Source organism: Stomoxys calcitrans, chromosome 1 (genome assembly GCF_963082655.1).
Source record: "Stomoxys calcitrans chromosome 1, idStoCalc2.1, whole genome shotgun sequence".
Classification (NCBI taxonomy): Eukaryota; Metazoa; Arthropoda; class Insecta; order Diptera; family Muscidae; genus Stomoxys; species Stomoxys calcitrans.
In genome coordinates, this window is record NC_081552.1 from 100,513,980 (window position 1) to 100,528,127 (window position 14,148).

Genomic DNA, 14,148 nt, shown 5'->3' on the forward strand with positions numbered 1-14,148 from the left:
ACATCTAGTTGTGAAATCCAATAAATTGTGAAATGTTTAACAATTCAAAGGCTGTGTGCCATGACATAATTACCAGGTAAGGTACCGTAAACAACTGAGTACAATTTTTTCTCGCGAAGTGCACTAACGCACACAAACAACGAAAAATGGCGCGAACTAGTAACATACACAAAATCAGAGTTGTACTAATCACGGATTTTGACAGATAGTGTACTCAATATTTTATTGTTGGCCAACTGCCACTACCTGTAAATAAATAAACAGATTGCTATCGTTCGCTTTTATAACGCATCATATTTTCGTTTCTTTTGATTTGCCTTCATTCAACAATAGCAAGTAATGCTGTTGATTTAAAATGCATTAATGTTTTGATAATAGCTTTTTTATGCATTTTTTGCATTGCCGTTACACCACAAGTAACAAAATGAAAGCTGCCACACTAAAAATAAGAGATGGTGTGGTGTGAAACTTGGTTAGAAATTTGAGAAAAAAATAAAACTTCCTCACCCCAACAGCACCGTCCAAAATTAAAAGTGGACCGATCGAGATAATATGGAATTCAAATGAAAGGTATTTGAGAGTAGAGTAAGACGATCATGCACATATGGGACTCAAATGGAAGGTATTTGGGGGAAGATTGTGAACTTGACTTTAAAAATCAGGTCCAAGAAATGGGCGCCCCCCAAACCCCTAAACCAGTCCTCAAGTCGTTATATTATTTGATTATGACATTATGGGATCAAATGAAAGGTATTTCACAATCTGAAATTTTCACAGATTGTGTAAGTTGATCTGGAGAGAGCAATAGGATACATAATTTGTTGATATCGGAAGGGGACGGACCCTCCCCTAAAAGCCCCCCAATAAGAAATTTTTCCACCATGGTAATATAGGGTCCAAGGAAAGGGTATTTGGAAGTACAAGACGAATTTGGTATCCGCTTCTGGCGTCTGAAAACCTTTTAGCATTCTCTTCTCCAGTACCATTCTCTATTCTATGGAGGTGGGTACGACAGAAGCTAACGAAGTATTTAAAAGCATTCCCTTTGAAACCTAGAAGGCTTTATTCAATGAACACTAAAATGATTCACACCATTCGCTGAATATTCGTTGGTTTTGAGTGTTAGGTGAGATAAACAAAAAACATGCAATGCACGCCTTACGTCATATTCTCATTCTATGAATAGTGTTGAATGCTGTTGTTTTGGATTCATTGGCATACGATTGAATTCATGGGCATACAACCGTTTTCTGATTTCTATCGATTTGTGACAAGAAAAATTTGCAAAACAGACTATACGAGTGAATTTCTAAATAATGTATGCAACTAGGGTAAATTAAAGAAAACAAGTAAAAGCGTGCAAAGTTCGGCCGGGCCGAATCTTATATACCCTCCACCATGGATCGCATTTGTCGAGTTCTCTTCTTAGGCAAAAAAGGATATAAGAAAAGATTTCCTCTGCTGTTAGAGCGATATCAAGATATGGTCCAGCTTGGACCACAATTAAATTATAGGTTGGAGACCTGTGTAAAATGTAAGCTAATTCGAATAAGAATTGCGCCCTTTGGGTGCTCTAGAAGAAAAATGGAGAAATCGATTTATATGGGAGCTGTATCGGGCTATAGACCGATTCAGACCATAATTAATACGTATGTTGATGGTCATGAGAGGATCCGTCGCACAAAATTTCAAGCAAATCGGATAATAATTGCGACCTCTAGAGGCTCAAGATCCCAGATCGGTTTATATGGCAGCTATATCAGGTTATGAACCGATTTGAACCTTATTTGACACAGTTGTTGAAAGAAAATTTCAGCCAAATCGGATAGGAATTGCGCCCTCTAGAAGCTCAAGAAGTCAAGACCCAAGAACGGTTTATATGACAGCTATATCAGGTTATGAACCGATTTGAACTATATTTGGCACATTTGTTGGATATCATAATAAAATACTTCGTGCAAAAATTCATTCAAATCGGATAAGAATTGCGCCCTCTAGGGGCTCAAGAAGTCAAGACCCAAGATCGGTTTATATGACAGCTATATCAGGTTATGGACCGATTTAAACCATACTTGGCACATTTGTTGGATGTCATAACAAAACACGTCGTGCAAAATTTCAGTCCAATCGGATAATAATTGCGACCTCTAGAGGCTCAAGAAGTCAAGACCCAAGATCGGTTTATATGGCAGCTATATCAGGTTATGGACCGATTTGAACCATACTCGGCACAGTTAGTGAATGTCATAGCAAAACACCTCGTGCAAAATTTCATTCCAATCGGATAAGAATTACGCACTCTAAAGGCTCAAGAAATCAAGACCCAAGATCAGGTTATATGGCAGCTATTTCAAAAGATGGACCGGTTTGAACCATACTCGGCACATTTGTTGAATATCATAACAAAACACGTCGTGCAAAATTTCATTTCAATCGGATAAGAATTGCGCACTCTAGAGGCTCAAGAAATCAAGACCCAAGATCGGTTTATATGACAGCTATATCAGGTTATGGACCGATTTAATCCATACTTGGCACATTTCATAGCAAAACACGTCGTGCAAAATTTCATTACAATCGGATAAGAATTGCGCACTCTAGAGGCTCAAGAAGTCAAGACCCAAGATCGGTTTATATGGCAGCTATATCAAAACATGGACCGATATAACCCATTTACAATACCAACCGACCTACACTAATAAGAAGTATTTGTGCAAAATTTTAAGAGGTTAGCTTTACTCCTTCGGAAGTTAGCGTGCTTTCGACAGACGAATATTTCGAGTAGTTACAAACAGAATGACGAAATTAGTATACCCCCCATCCTATGGTGGAGGGTATAAAAAGGAAGGCAAAAAAAAGTGGAATATTTATTGTTGTCCAAAGCAAAAGCGAGTTTTTAATATTGCCTTCTTGGCGGAAGTAAACAAACCAGCATATATTTTAGTCATCTACTATGCATTTGGAAAGGAGGTAGATGGTTGGTCTACGCTTACCCTTGATTTATAACATTGTGTGTATAGTTTTTAACCAATCTGTAAAACAGAGTCACATGAAATTGCTTAATTGTTCCAACATCTATCAAATATTGCTTCGAATTTGCTTACAATTCTATTTGTTCAAACTTAGATTTATTGACAGAAATTAAAAACTTCTGTGATTTTATTGTTGATATTGTTGGCTCGAGGTCATCGAACAATTTACAAAAACAGAAGTTTGTGTTTTATTTAATTGTTTTATTTGTAATTTTTACCAATATTTCTAACACCGCCGGTGATTTTATCATGGTTTGAACTATAAATTTAACAAACAAGTAATTTTACAAAATATTAATTGTGGAAACAACTACAACGAAATTAAAAACAAGGTTATCATCTCACACCTTTAGAATAAAAAACTGCACTTGCAGCACATTGCACTTTAACGGGGCATACACCAAATTTTAAAGACGTAAACATACTAGCACAAAAATCCAATCAGAAAAGTCGATTTACTTTAGATATGTTACATATTTATGACACCCCTACAAACAAACGCATGAATTTTAAGAAAGACACAGACAATTGTGCACATTTTTACAGGAACTTGGTACAAAACTACAGACAAAAATGAAAGAGCTTTAGTCGAATTTGTGCGCTGTAAAGGAAAAGTCGATTGTTTTGTTTCAAAATGTAATTAGTTCCAAATGTATAAATGTTTTTATTTTTTAATTTTTTGTAAAATTACTTGTTTGTAAAATTTATCTCTGATGAGGATCACCGGGGGTGGTCAAAATATTGGTAAAAATTACAAATAAAACACAAACACCTATTTTTGTAAATTGTTCGATGACCTCGAGCCAAACCAAGAAGACAAAATTATAGAATTTAAAAACGAAAAATCAAAAACGGACAACAAGATCAAGAAATTTGAAAATTATTAATGATGAGAAGGCTATTTTTCCTTTAAGCTAAATTCATCTAAATTGTTATACTTGCTTCATGCATCTTTGAAATCACATTCAAAAGTAGAATAAAACGCGAAAATCAAACAGCTAAAATAAAAAAACGCTAGTGACTTTAATGACGTGGTACTTGTGGGTGCGAACAATCAATGGCAGCTAAGAACCCAGAAACTGCATGTGAAAGCTGAGTTCATTGACCCACAAAAAAAGAGGGAGACGAAGTCCTCAACAATGTCAAGTACCGGATATTAAAACTGGTCAGACCATAAATCAATCTGAAGTATGATGCAATGGAAATGAGTTTGAAATATTTTGATTTGGGCATCTAATTGACGCATTTGATTGAAAAGGAAAAATCAGTGACGGCACTCAGAAAGTAAAACCGAATATTTAAAATATTTCCTTATTTAAACATATTTGAACACCTAATATGGAAATACTTTCTTTATTACTACATTTATATAGAAATCACTCTAATACAAAAAAAAAAAAAAAAAAAAAAAACAAAATAAAACCTTTATATATAATTGCAAGGCTTACAAAAGCTGTAAAGCACCAATTTTGGACCTAGTCCAGATTAAAAGACAGAAATTGGAGAGTGCCACACAGCAGCAGAGACCGGAGGAAAAAATCGTAAATGAAAGTATTTACGCCCTAAAAGTTCCACCTTGTGGCACGGAGTTGTTGTTGTTGTTGTAGCAGTGAGTTATGCACTGAGGCGGCAGCCCTTGCCGATGAAGAACTTCAACGGGTCAATCCGGTACGTACAACCGGCTGCCATGGAATTGGTTGTTGTTGTGGCACGGAGTGCTTAGCGGTAGCTATGACAAATGGCCTAGTTTTAGGGATATGTTTACTGCCATTTATACTAAACATCCCAAGCTGGTACTATATTCGTTTTCCACTGTTGAAAACACACATTTTTCACGGTTGCATTTTTGAAATACTACAAAAATTTCAATGAAAACAAAATACTTTTAGATTTTTTCAAAAGTAATGAGAGAATGTTCTACTGAATGAAATCGACAAATCAAAATCTATTATCTATAAAAAGTAATTATGACAAAATGTCGCGAAAAACGAACATATTACCAGCCATAAGAGCCAAAACGCGAAGTGAGGCCAATGAAATTGTAAAACAATTTGCGCTTACCGATAATGCCTTGCGGTCTTAAAGAACTCTCGTATTTCTGCGATGTCATGGGGTCCCTTCCTGGTGCATTGGATTTCTTTGAAAATGGCGAAAGAAAATTTAAGAGCATGGGAAAAATCGATTCATCACCGCAAAAGGATGCCAACCTGGTCTCAATTAGACGATTTTATATCGCAACGGTTGTACAGGTTGGAATCGATTTCCGACATAAGGAAACCCTCCAGTACTTCATCCACTGCCAATAGGTCAAAAAGTTTTCACTCTAAAACTGACGCAACCTACCGCCCGTGCAAAGTTTGTCGTCGAAGCCATGCTCTAAGAGCCTGCCCTAAGTTGAAATCATGGTCGCTTAGCGAGAAGCAAAGATTTGTAACTTCTAATAAGGTCTGCGAGAACTGTCTCTCTTACGATCACAGCGAACAAAACTGGTAAGCGAGAATGTTTGTCAGAAATACAATATAATAGAAAACATCACACCATGATACATCCAGATATATGACATTACAATGACGCGCAGAATCGTAATGAAAATGCGAAGCCATCGAACGTAGAAGCTGGCTCCAATCAACGGGTACCTCATAATCAGTCAGTATCCCTCTATAAAGATACTTATTATGATGAACGTTCTTCGACGTTAGCAACTTTAGATGTCCAATCCCATTTTCTAGTTCCGGAGAAGGAACTGTCTTGCCTACTGCTTTGATAGAAATAGACCATTTGAATACACACGACAAGACCTCCACTTTGAAAGGGACTTGGATCTTCGCAACGTGCCGCAATGGGACAATTCCTTAGAATGGAGAAGCCTTTGAACAGTTCTCCTCGCGCTATCATCAATATTCAAAGGTTCTAGAATATGGAGCTGGCCCCACCAGTTGAAGTACATGATAATTTCGATCCTTTTACTTTACTGGTAAGACCTGAGAGCGCATCTTCCAAAGTAAGAGTGGTTTTTAGCGCTTCCAAAAGTCTTTCACTGGCATTTCTCTGAATGACATTAATGAATGTAATCCAACGCTAGCGATTCTACAAATATATTTTTAATGGTGACATCGAAAAGATGTATCGTCAAATTTACGTTCATGAAGATGACAGCCCATTCCAAAAGATGCTGTTTCATAGTACACCTTATTTAGCAATACGAATGGTATTGCAACTGAGTGAAGAAGCGAAAGCTACCTATTCTTCAGCATGAAATTTATGTAAATGATATACTTTCTGGTGGGCCCACAGTAACAGAAGTTCGAGCCTACATTTTGGAGCATATAGATTTGTTAAGTTCGGCTGGATTCCCATCAAAGAAAGTGACTGCAAATCATCCGCAGTTACTCTAACATTTATCCCCGAGGATCTTCTAACCGAAGACTTTTTAAAACATTAGGCATTCGATAAAATGCCATTACCGATCAATTTTTCTATAAGATAACGAATATATCAGTTCCTTCGTCTCCAATAAACAATAAGAATATCTTCTCAATTATTGCTAACCTTTTCGATCCAGCGTGCTGGCTGTCTCCTATTGTATTTTATAATTCTAATATTCTTATGCAGCAACTAACAATTAAAGGTGGTCTCATTTGTACAAGAACCACAAATCATATGGTGTAATCCGCCATCTTGTCATCAAGTTGATTGACGTTTTGCTAACACACACAATGATATATATATGTGTGTGTGTATACGTGTGCGTACATGAGCAGAGAATATGCAAGAAAGAAGACAGCGACAAAAAGAATGCAAGTAAAAATTTGACATTTTAATACCGTCAAACCTGGCCGGCTGTTAACAGCTGTTTGCCTGAGACCACCTTTTGAAATCCGCCTTGATGGCAAAACATCCATAATCTCACGCACACTAACATGGCTATTAAAAGCAAACGACGGTTGGTTATGATTATTATCCTTCTTTACTTTACCGTGATTAGCAAAATCATTGATTCCAAATAATGGTGGTGTTGAATCAAACATTTCCTCGGTGGCCTACGCGCGTTAGGCATATACATATTCATCGTTGTAATTGCGTGTAAGGGCCGATTTGCTTCCATTTCTCTTCGCATATTCGAATGCGACGTCTTCGACACATGCCTAGGCGATGTAGTAAATCTTCATCGTTGATATAAAATTCGCATGATCCACATAAACTTCACATGATACACCATGTTCGATTGGGTTTGTCCAGGGCCTGTTGTTGGCCTGTCGTCTGTAAGGGATTTCTGTCGATGTAAATGTCGTTGTCGGCACACAACTTATATTCGTCTTCGTAACAAGAGAATACGCAAGCGTCTCTGTTCAAAACATGCAGAGACACGCTCGCCGTCCACATTCTCGTCATTGCTATAGTCGACTAGAAAAAGTGTTTTTTTTCTGTCTGCTTTGCTGCTCCATCGTTCTTTCCGCACGCTTAGTCTTGGAACTTTCTATCTCTCCCCCTTTTGAAACGGCAATTTAATTTTAAAATTTCTTGGCAACAGAATCCATTGGCAGCATCACGTTTGTGCCCATCTTCAACGTCATCGTTAAGCATGTTCGAAATTATTGAGTGAGCGACTGCATTCTGCGCTGAAAGCGCATAACGTCACCACTCAATTTCTCCAGCACACTCTCATTTGATTGCATATTTGAGATTTTGCGTCTCTTAAACTTTTAGTAAGCCCTATCTTATTAGCCGACATTTCGAACCGTTTTTTAGAAGCTCTTCCTTCAACCGTACTATTTACACTGCTCCATACGACACACGTATTTGTTTCAACTTCATATGTGTATCAACAAACACACAATTAATATAAACGATATTTCGTTTCGATCCCTCTTCTGAAAATTGCCAAAGGATGAGCGAGTGGGATAAAGGTTTAATTTCAAAATGTTTTTCAATTCAAATGATTGTACGGCGTATTGTAATAAAGAAGAAATAGAAAAATAGTATGGCAGAGCTCGGTTGAGATGATTCTTCGTTAAGGCTGGTACTACGTTTTTTTTGGGGAAAAATTTCCCAAAATGGTTCTTTCAGTGGTTTGACAAGGTTACATTTGATTTTTTGGGTTTCTTTGGCATCAATAAATTTATGAGCTGCTTATTTGTAAAATCAATAATGTGCACAACTCAAATCAGTCTATTCAAGTCGCTCAAAACGCAACGAAAATATTGTGTTTCAAAAACGAATTGATTGAACTACTAGGTTCTAATCGAACAACTCACATGCTTGTTTTGATTAGAGGCCTGTGAATAATTCTGCTGATTTAAGGCTCGTGCTTGATATGATTTTTCTGTTAGGTTGAATAGGTTGCGCGCCAAAGGTGAGTTCACTCGGAGGCCAGTCTGGCCCATTGTGGTATCCTTGAGAGAGAAGGGGAGGAAAAAGACGATGTGAGACCTAGGTCTAGAGGTTATACACGACTAAAAGAAAGACAGGAGGAGTGGAGAACCCAAGTGGGGGAAGAAACGCCCGTCCCCATGCAAGCACGGATGTATCTACACCGGAGCTTACGGCACCCCACGTCGGAACCATTCTGTTCCCTCAACAAACCTCAGGAGAAATACCAGAGGTACGTTCGCAAATTCACCCAGATTACATGCTCCCCAGAAAGGATAGTCTGCGGCTCTACAGACCCGTAAAAGAACATAGCAAGTGCTCAATAGTCTCATCATCATCGAGGCAACTCCTACAGAAGTCATTGTGCGGTATCCCCATGCGTGCCGCTATGCGGCCTTTCCGGTTATTGCCCCTATTAAGGTACTCATCGAACTCTTCTCAAACGCCAGCAGTTCCATCGTCCTCCTCTGGTCGATGACTGGCCATAGCGCCTTTGCAGTCCGGCAACCATCCACCGAGTCCCACCTCGCCACCGGCGCCGCCCTGGCCATCCCCTCTACTGTGTTCAATAGCTCGACAAATGGCACGTAGGCAACCCCTCCTGGCGCAGTCTGAGATTCAGATTTCGAAATCTGAGTCCACGAATCTTGTTACCTCGTAACCACGGTTCTTGAACGAGAGCCACATCAGGGCCATTTCTCCCCATAGCTCTCAGCAGCTCATCCGTGGCTGCTTCTTAGTGGTGCAGTTTAATCTGCACTAGCTTTAGGCAGCCCATGGCCCCTAGTACCCTGGGTGGCGTCATCTTCATCGGCGGGCAGGACCATTCTCAGATGAATTAAGTCGAACTTGACATCTCTCAGTGAGGACTTCAGGAGTGACACGGATTCTGAACCAACCCTGTTCCACAGGTCCTTGCCATTACCTTTATTACTCTCTCGTCCCCTTTACAATTGTCCAGCTCTCCGCTAGCAGATGCTTATTCTGCCCTTTAAGCAGCCTGAGTATAGCTTCGTCCTCCAATACTGGAGGGGGAATCCACACTCGCACCGTGGTCCCGCGGGGAATCTGATCAATCGGGACCAGCTCTATCTTCATACCAGGCCAAAGAGGGTCAAGGCCACCGATGCAGGTTGAAAGAAAATCCAGTGCTTTCTTATTACCGCATCCGATGAACTTGACGCGTCATCGAAAGCCGCGAAGGGGGCATCGGAAGCCTTTTCCAATGGCTTCTAATAGAACTCGGAGAATTAGTCTCTTCGACTAATAAACATCTTTCAGTGGATAGCCGGCTTCTGTACTTTCCGCCTGTCCCCCTGTGAGGTACCCGCTGCTCCACCAGAATTTGAGGTTCCGGCTGCTGTCGGGTCTGAGAAGACCATCTCGTCTCCATTTTATCCGTTTCATAAAGCTGGATCGCTCCAACTCCCAAGAGTTCATCGCAGGAATCTTTCTAAGGGGTCAAGTCAATGTTTTCTTGTCGGGTCAGTATACTGTGTGTAGAGTTTAGGTACAGTATATGTTGTGTGCCTGTTTGTTGTGTGTAACATGAGGTTGGGACCTGCAGATATTACGTCCCTGCCGAACCTCTTGGTTCGGGTGGATTCACGGTACTGAACCGCTGACCACCTGCAGAGTTACTCTTCGTAATATTGTCACTCATGTTTGTATTTTTGGGATAACTTTTAGTTCAGGTTGAATCCGAAGTCACTGCATTCACCTAGGAAACCATGGCGCCCTTGGGCATTATAATTTCCCAGGTGAATGCACCGACCTTAGATTCAGCCCTTAAGCCCCCGCATCGCGACAAGATTGTTACCCCGAGATGTGGATTTTTTTGTTTGTTGTATTTGATTTGATTTGTTAAAAGTGCAAATAAACAAATCTGATTGGAAGCAAACCACATAAATTGCCCTTCACTTTAATAAATTAAAACAGGTTTAGAAAACAAAAAAACTTTAATTTTATTTGGTTTTATGGCTTAAGGTAATCGCGGAATAACGGGGGTTTCAACGGTGAAAAACGAACATAATACCAGCCAAATTCATTGCCAATGCATATAAGCTTCTTTAAAAAGTTTACGCTGGTGAACTACTCGAAATCCATTGATTTCATGCCTAACACCGAATCAATTATGGACTTTTTGATTTTTATTTCGCTTAACATAATTGTCCGTCCACATGCCGATGGTGGCTGATGCACTACCTGGACCGTCGGATTTAATTATGTCGGCCAAAATGCTCCACATAAATCTCCGTCCTTTATATTGGCCTGTCGATGAGTAATTTTCACTTTCAACATTTTCAATCATTTCAAACAAAGAAAACAGAAAAACTAACAAGTATTTGTTGTTATTTTAAGTGCACGTGTACATACTTAAATGAATATACTTAGAAAGAACAATCAAACGTACCGAATAAACTCGAATGGAAACAAAAAGTTCATTCAATTAAAGATAGCTTGTTCTATCATCCCTTGTTCCTGAACGAAACGAAGGAGTTCGAATATTCATGTTTGATTACCGATGAAGTGATACGAACTGAATTTTCGGTACGTGCAAATACGAAAGCAATCACTTTTCATTCCTCCACACAAACAAAAGCATCAACATATATCGATTCACGGAACAAGTGTGCTTGAAAATGTTGCTACTCGCTGCAGTTCTCTGATGTGTAAACACAAATGTGAGTGTGTGGGCCGTTCTCAAATTCATACATGTTGTTGTAATTTCAACCAAAACCCACCCCTTTGAAATTTATAAATAATAAAACACAAAACTAGTTTAAAAGAATTAATGCAGCTTTTATTTGTAAGTATAATTACGTTTTGTAGTATTTGCATTGATTTAAGTTACATAAGCAAAACTTTCCAAAAGCCTTACCGAGTTGCGCACCGAACCAATTAAAAAATAGCCTGGTGAAACAAACAAAGTACAAAAACAAGGCTTTAGTCCATTTTTTTGTTTTTATGAATTATATTTTGTGCCACTAATGGACGTGTGAGTAATGCCACTATTGTACACGACAAAGTACCCTAACGTGTGATGAATCGCTTGAACACGGACATAAAAAGATAAATAACCTAATACCTTACAAGCTAAAGTAAGAAAGCTTACAAACTAATTGAAAAAAGATAAACTGAAGTCTTACAAACTAGAGAAAGAAAAGCTTAAGATTGCATATTAATAAAAGCAGGAAGAAAAAAAACTAAAGACTTACAACTATCTGTGAACTACCGACAAGCTAATGAATTAATTAAATCTACGAAATACGAATAAAATCAACAACTATACAAGCATCCATTCGGTCACCGAACACGTCCAGTCACCATCACCGCTCCAGTAATCGTGGGAGGCGCAGTAAACTGGCATGCTCACACCGACATGCTCATGTAAAGAACCCTATGCGGACGGTTGATCACCTTTTTAACTTTGGACAGACAGACTCCAGACCTGACTGCCTTTTGTTTCAGTATCCTATATTTGTGTGAAAGAAAAAAAAGGTATTAATTAAAGTGGTTAGTTATCAAAAAAAAAAAAAACAATTGCGCATTGTCTTTTTGATAACTTACCTTTTCCAGCTTTGGTAGGAAAGGTGCCCGAAGCGCCTAGGGTGAGCTCATTGTAGGTAGCTTTGGTGTTTTTTTATGGTTTTTTTTTGTCCCATTAACGCAAGCCGATAGTGCTGCCTTCAAAAAAGAAATTAACACAATTGCAAATAAATCTGCAATTTAAAAAGAATTCCTGTAAAAGCATTAAGAAAAAAAATATACAAATATAAGTACAACAAGTAAGAGAAAAAAGAAATATACACATACTTACTTACAAACAGATGGAGTACGGAGGGACAGTTCAGCAGAGGATCCATCATTACCTACTGTCACCATCTGCTAAGCCTTAGCCCTGGTTCTGGCCTGGAATAATAAGAAAGAGGCAACTTTAGTATATTGGATTTCTCGTCTGAATTTATTTCGATATTTAATTTTCTTTTGTTTTTTTTTTAATATTAAATTTTCCTAATATTTTTTTTTCCTGGATTTTTATTGACATTTCCCTGTATTAAGTCTTCCAAAAGATCATTATTAAAATTTTTAAACGTTTATTGAAAGGAATTCTAAACATGTTGTTGGCTTAGGCTATTTTAGAAAGGTAGGTTACATGTAGAAAATGTAAGTAAAGGTAGCATTTACGGGATGTCCCAGATGGCTTTAGGGGCATTAAGGAGAGACTCTGGTGGAGTCTCTGAGGGAGGGCCAGAAGCTTGTCAGAACACCAGCCAAGCAGCGTGTCCTCCGGTACTATTTCCCCTCTTCCTGTCTTCTGTTTTTTTTTCGCTACCTTTTGTATGGACTTGTTTCGGCCTACCTTTTTTCTTTGTTTATTTTCTCGAAGCACGGTATGATTTTTTTTGTGTATGGTGTAATCGATGTCGCTGGTTGCAAGAACCACGCACCCCCCCCATCCGGCGAGCCCTGGCCGGGCTAGACGCCAGCATACCGGCAAGGCAGCAAAGGACACCGCAATGCAAATCCCTACCTCAGGACACCACCTTAACAAAATGGCTTCCAACGTGGGGCCCGAACTAAGTCCTTTTAGTATTAATAGTTTTTGTTTTGTGTAGAAAAAGTATTAGTTTACTTGTAAGGCTGAAATGAGTCCCGTTTAGGTCAATCAGGAGTCCCTAACGCGTTTGCTACAGTTAAGGCCCAAGTTTAACAGTCGTTTTCTAGACAGAATTTCTTAAGGGATACGTTTTGGTTAAATCTAGAAGTCTTGATAGCTTCTTGAAAGTAAGCTTTGAATTGTTTTTTAGTGTTAATTTAGTTTTGTCCCTTAATTAAAAGACAATAGCCCATTCGATTATTTCCTCAGTCCTACACATCATATCATCTCCGAGTAGAAGGCGCTTCATTTATTGAAGTCCCGCCCAATCGAAATGAGCTTTCGGAGGACGAGAAGCTTCACTAAAGGAAGTGATGGATACTTGGAGATTAAAGGGTGTGCGGTAAAGTGACAGTTTTCTCCCCGTCCTGGGACTTGGGAGCTTGGGTGTTGCGATATATAAGCTCACCAAATGCCTTGGGACTAAGAGGAAACTGTCTACCTCCGGTTTCATCTTTCTACATATAATTAGTGTCAGTATTTTTCAAGTTAGTGAAAGCTTTTTTTTATATTTTGGACTTAAATTTTTATCATGGGATAGAGGCTTTTTTCTTCACACGCATTCGGGGCGCGTCCCATGTGCCGTGGTGGTTTCCTTTCCTCGTGTCGTAGCTAATTTTCCAGGTAGCAGGAGGGTGTTTTGAATATACCAAGCAAGTTATTTTTTTTTTGGCTTTTTAGTAACTTTTGATTTTTGCTCTGTTAACTGCTGTCTTTTAGAGTTGGACGTTTTATATTTTGGGGTTTTTCCTGATTTTAAATCCAGCATTTTACGCAGTTATAAACGAGTTTTTCTTCCTGGCAATATATTTTTCTTTTGGTGTTTTTGCCGTTTTTTCATTTTGCATTCCGATTTTAGCATTTCTCTATTTTGGCAAATCTATTACTCCAATGGTGAATACTTGTTCGGCAAGCAGAGAAGATATTGGCCATTCCAGGATGCAGCCAGGAACTTATCGGAATTTTCAGGCGAGTACAACCCAACCAGCTGTGACTTCCACGACAACAACCACAACGGCAGCCAGCAATTCTCCCATCTCATCAGCGCTTTCGTCCGTTGCTCCACCACTACCTCCAGGCATGGAC

At 38.9% G+C, this 14,148-nt stretch overlaps 3 long non-coding RNA genes across 9 annotated transcripts in view; 1 reads left to right on the top strand and 2 right to left on the bottom strand.

The window, feature by feature from the left end:
• Window positions 1-10,341: 10,341 nt before the first annotated feature.
• On the bottom strand, window positions 10,342-10,883 carry LOC131994251 (uncharacterized). The gene is made up of 2 exons (XR_009396575.1): window positions 10,816-10,883; window positions 10,342-10,736 (listed from the first exon to the last, which is right to left on the bottom strand). It is a non-coding gene; the product is annotated as an uncharacterized LOC131994251 (long non-coding RNA).
• Window positions 10,884-10,936: 53 nt separating this feature from the next.
• LOC131994250 (uncharacterized) overlaps window positions 10,937-14,148 on the top strand; it is a 31,004-nt gene continuing 27,792 nt past the window's right edge. The window contains exon 1 of the long non-coding RNA XR_009396574.1: window positions 10,937-11,211. This is a non-coding gene — a long non-coding RNA (uncharacterized LOC131994250). The remainder of the gene's footprint in view (window positions 11,212-14,148) is intronic.
• Window positions 11,181-14,148, bottom strand: part of LOC106093728 (uncharacterized) — a 50,088-nt gene continuing 47,120 nt past the window's right edge. For all 7 annotated transcript variants that reach the window (XR_009396569.1, XR_009396568.1, XR_009396567.1 and 4 more), the window contains 3 exons: window positions 12,223-12,314; window positions 11,973-12,144; window positions 11,181-11,877 (listed from right to left, as the gene is read on the bottom strand). This is a non-coding gene — a long non-coding RNA (uncharacterized LOC106093728). The remainder of the gene's footprint in view (window positions 11,878-11,972; window positions 12,145-12,222; window positions 12,315-14,148) is intronic.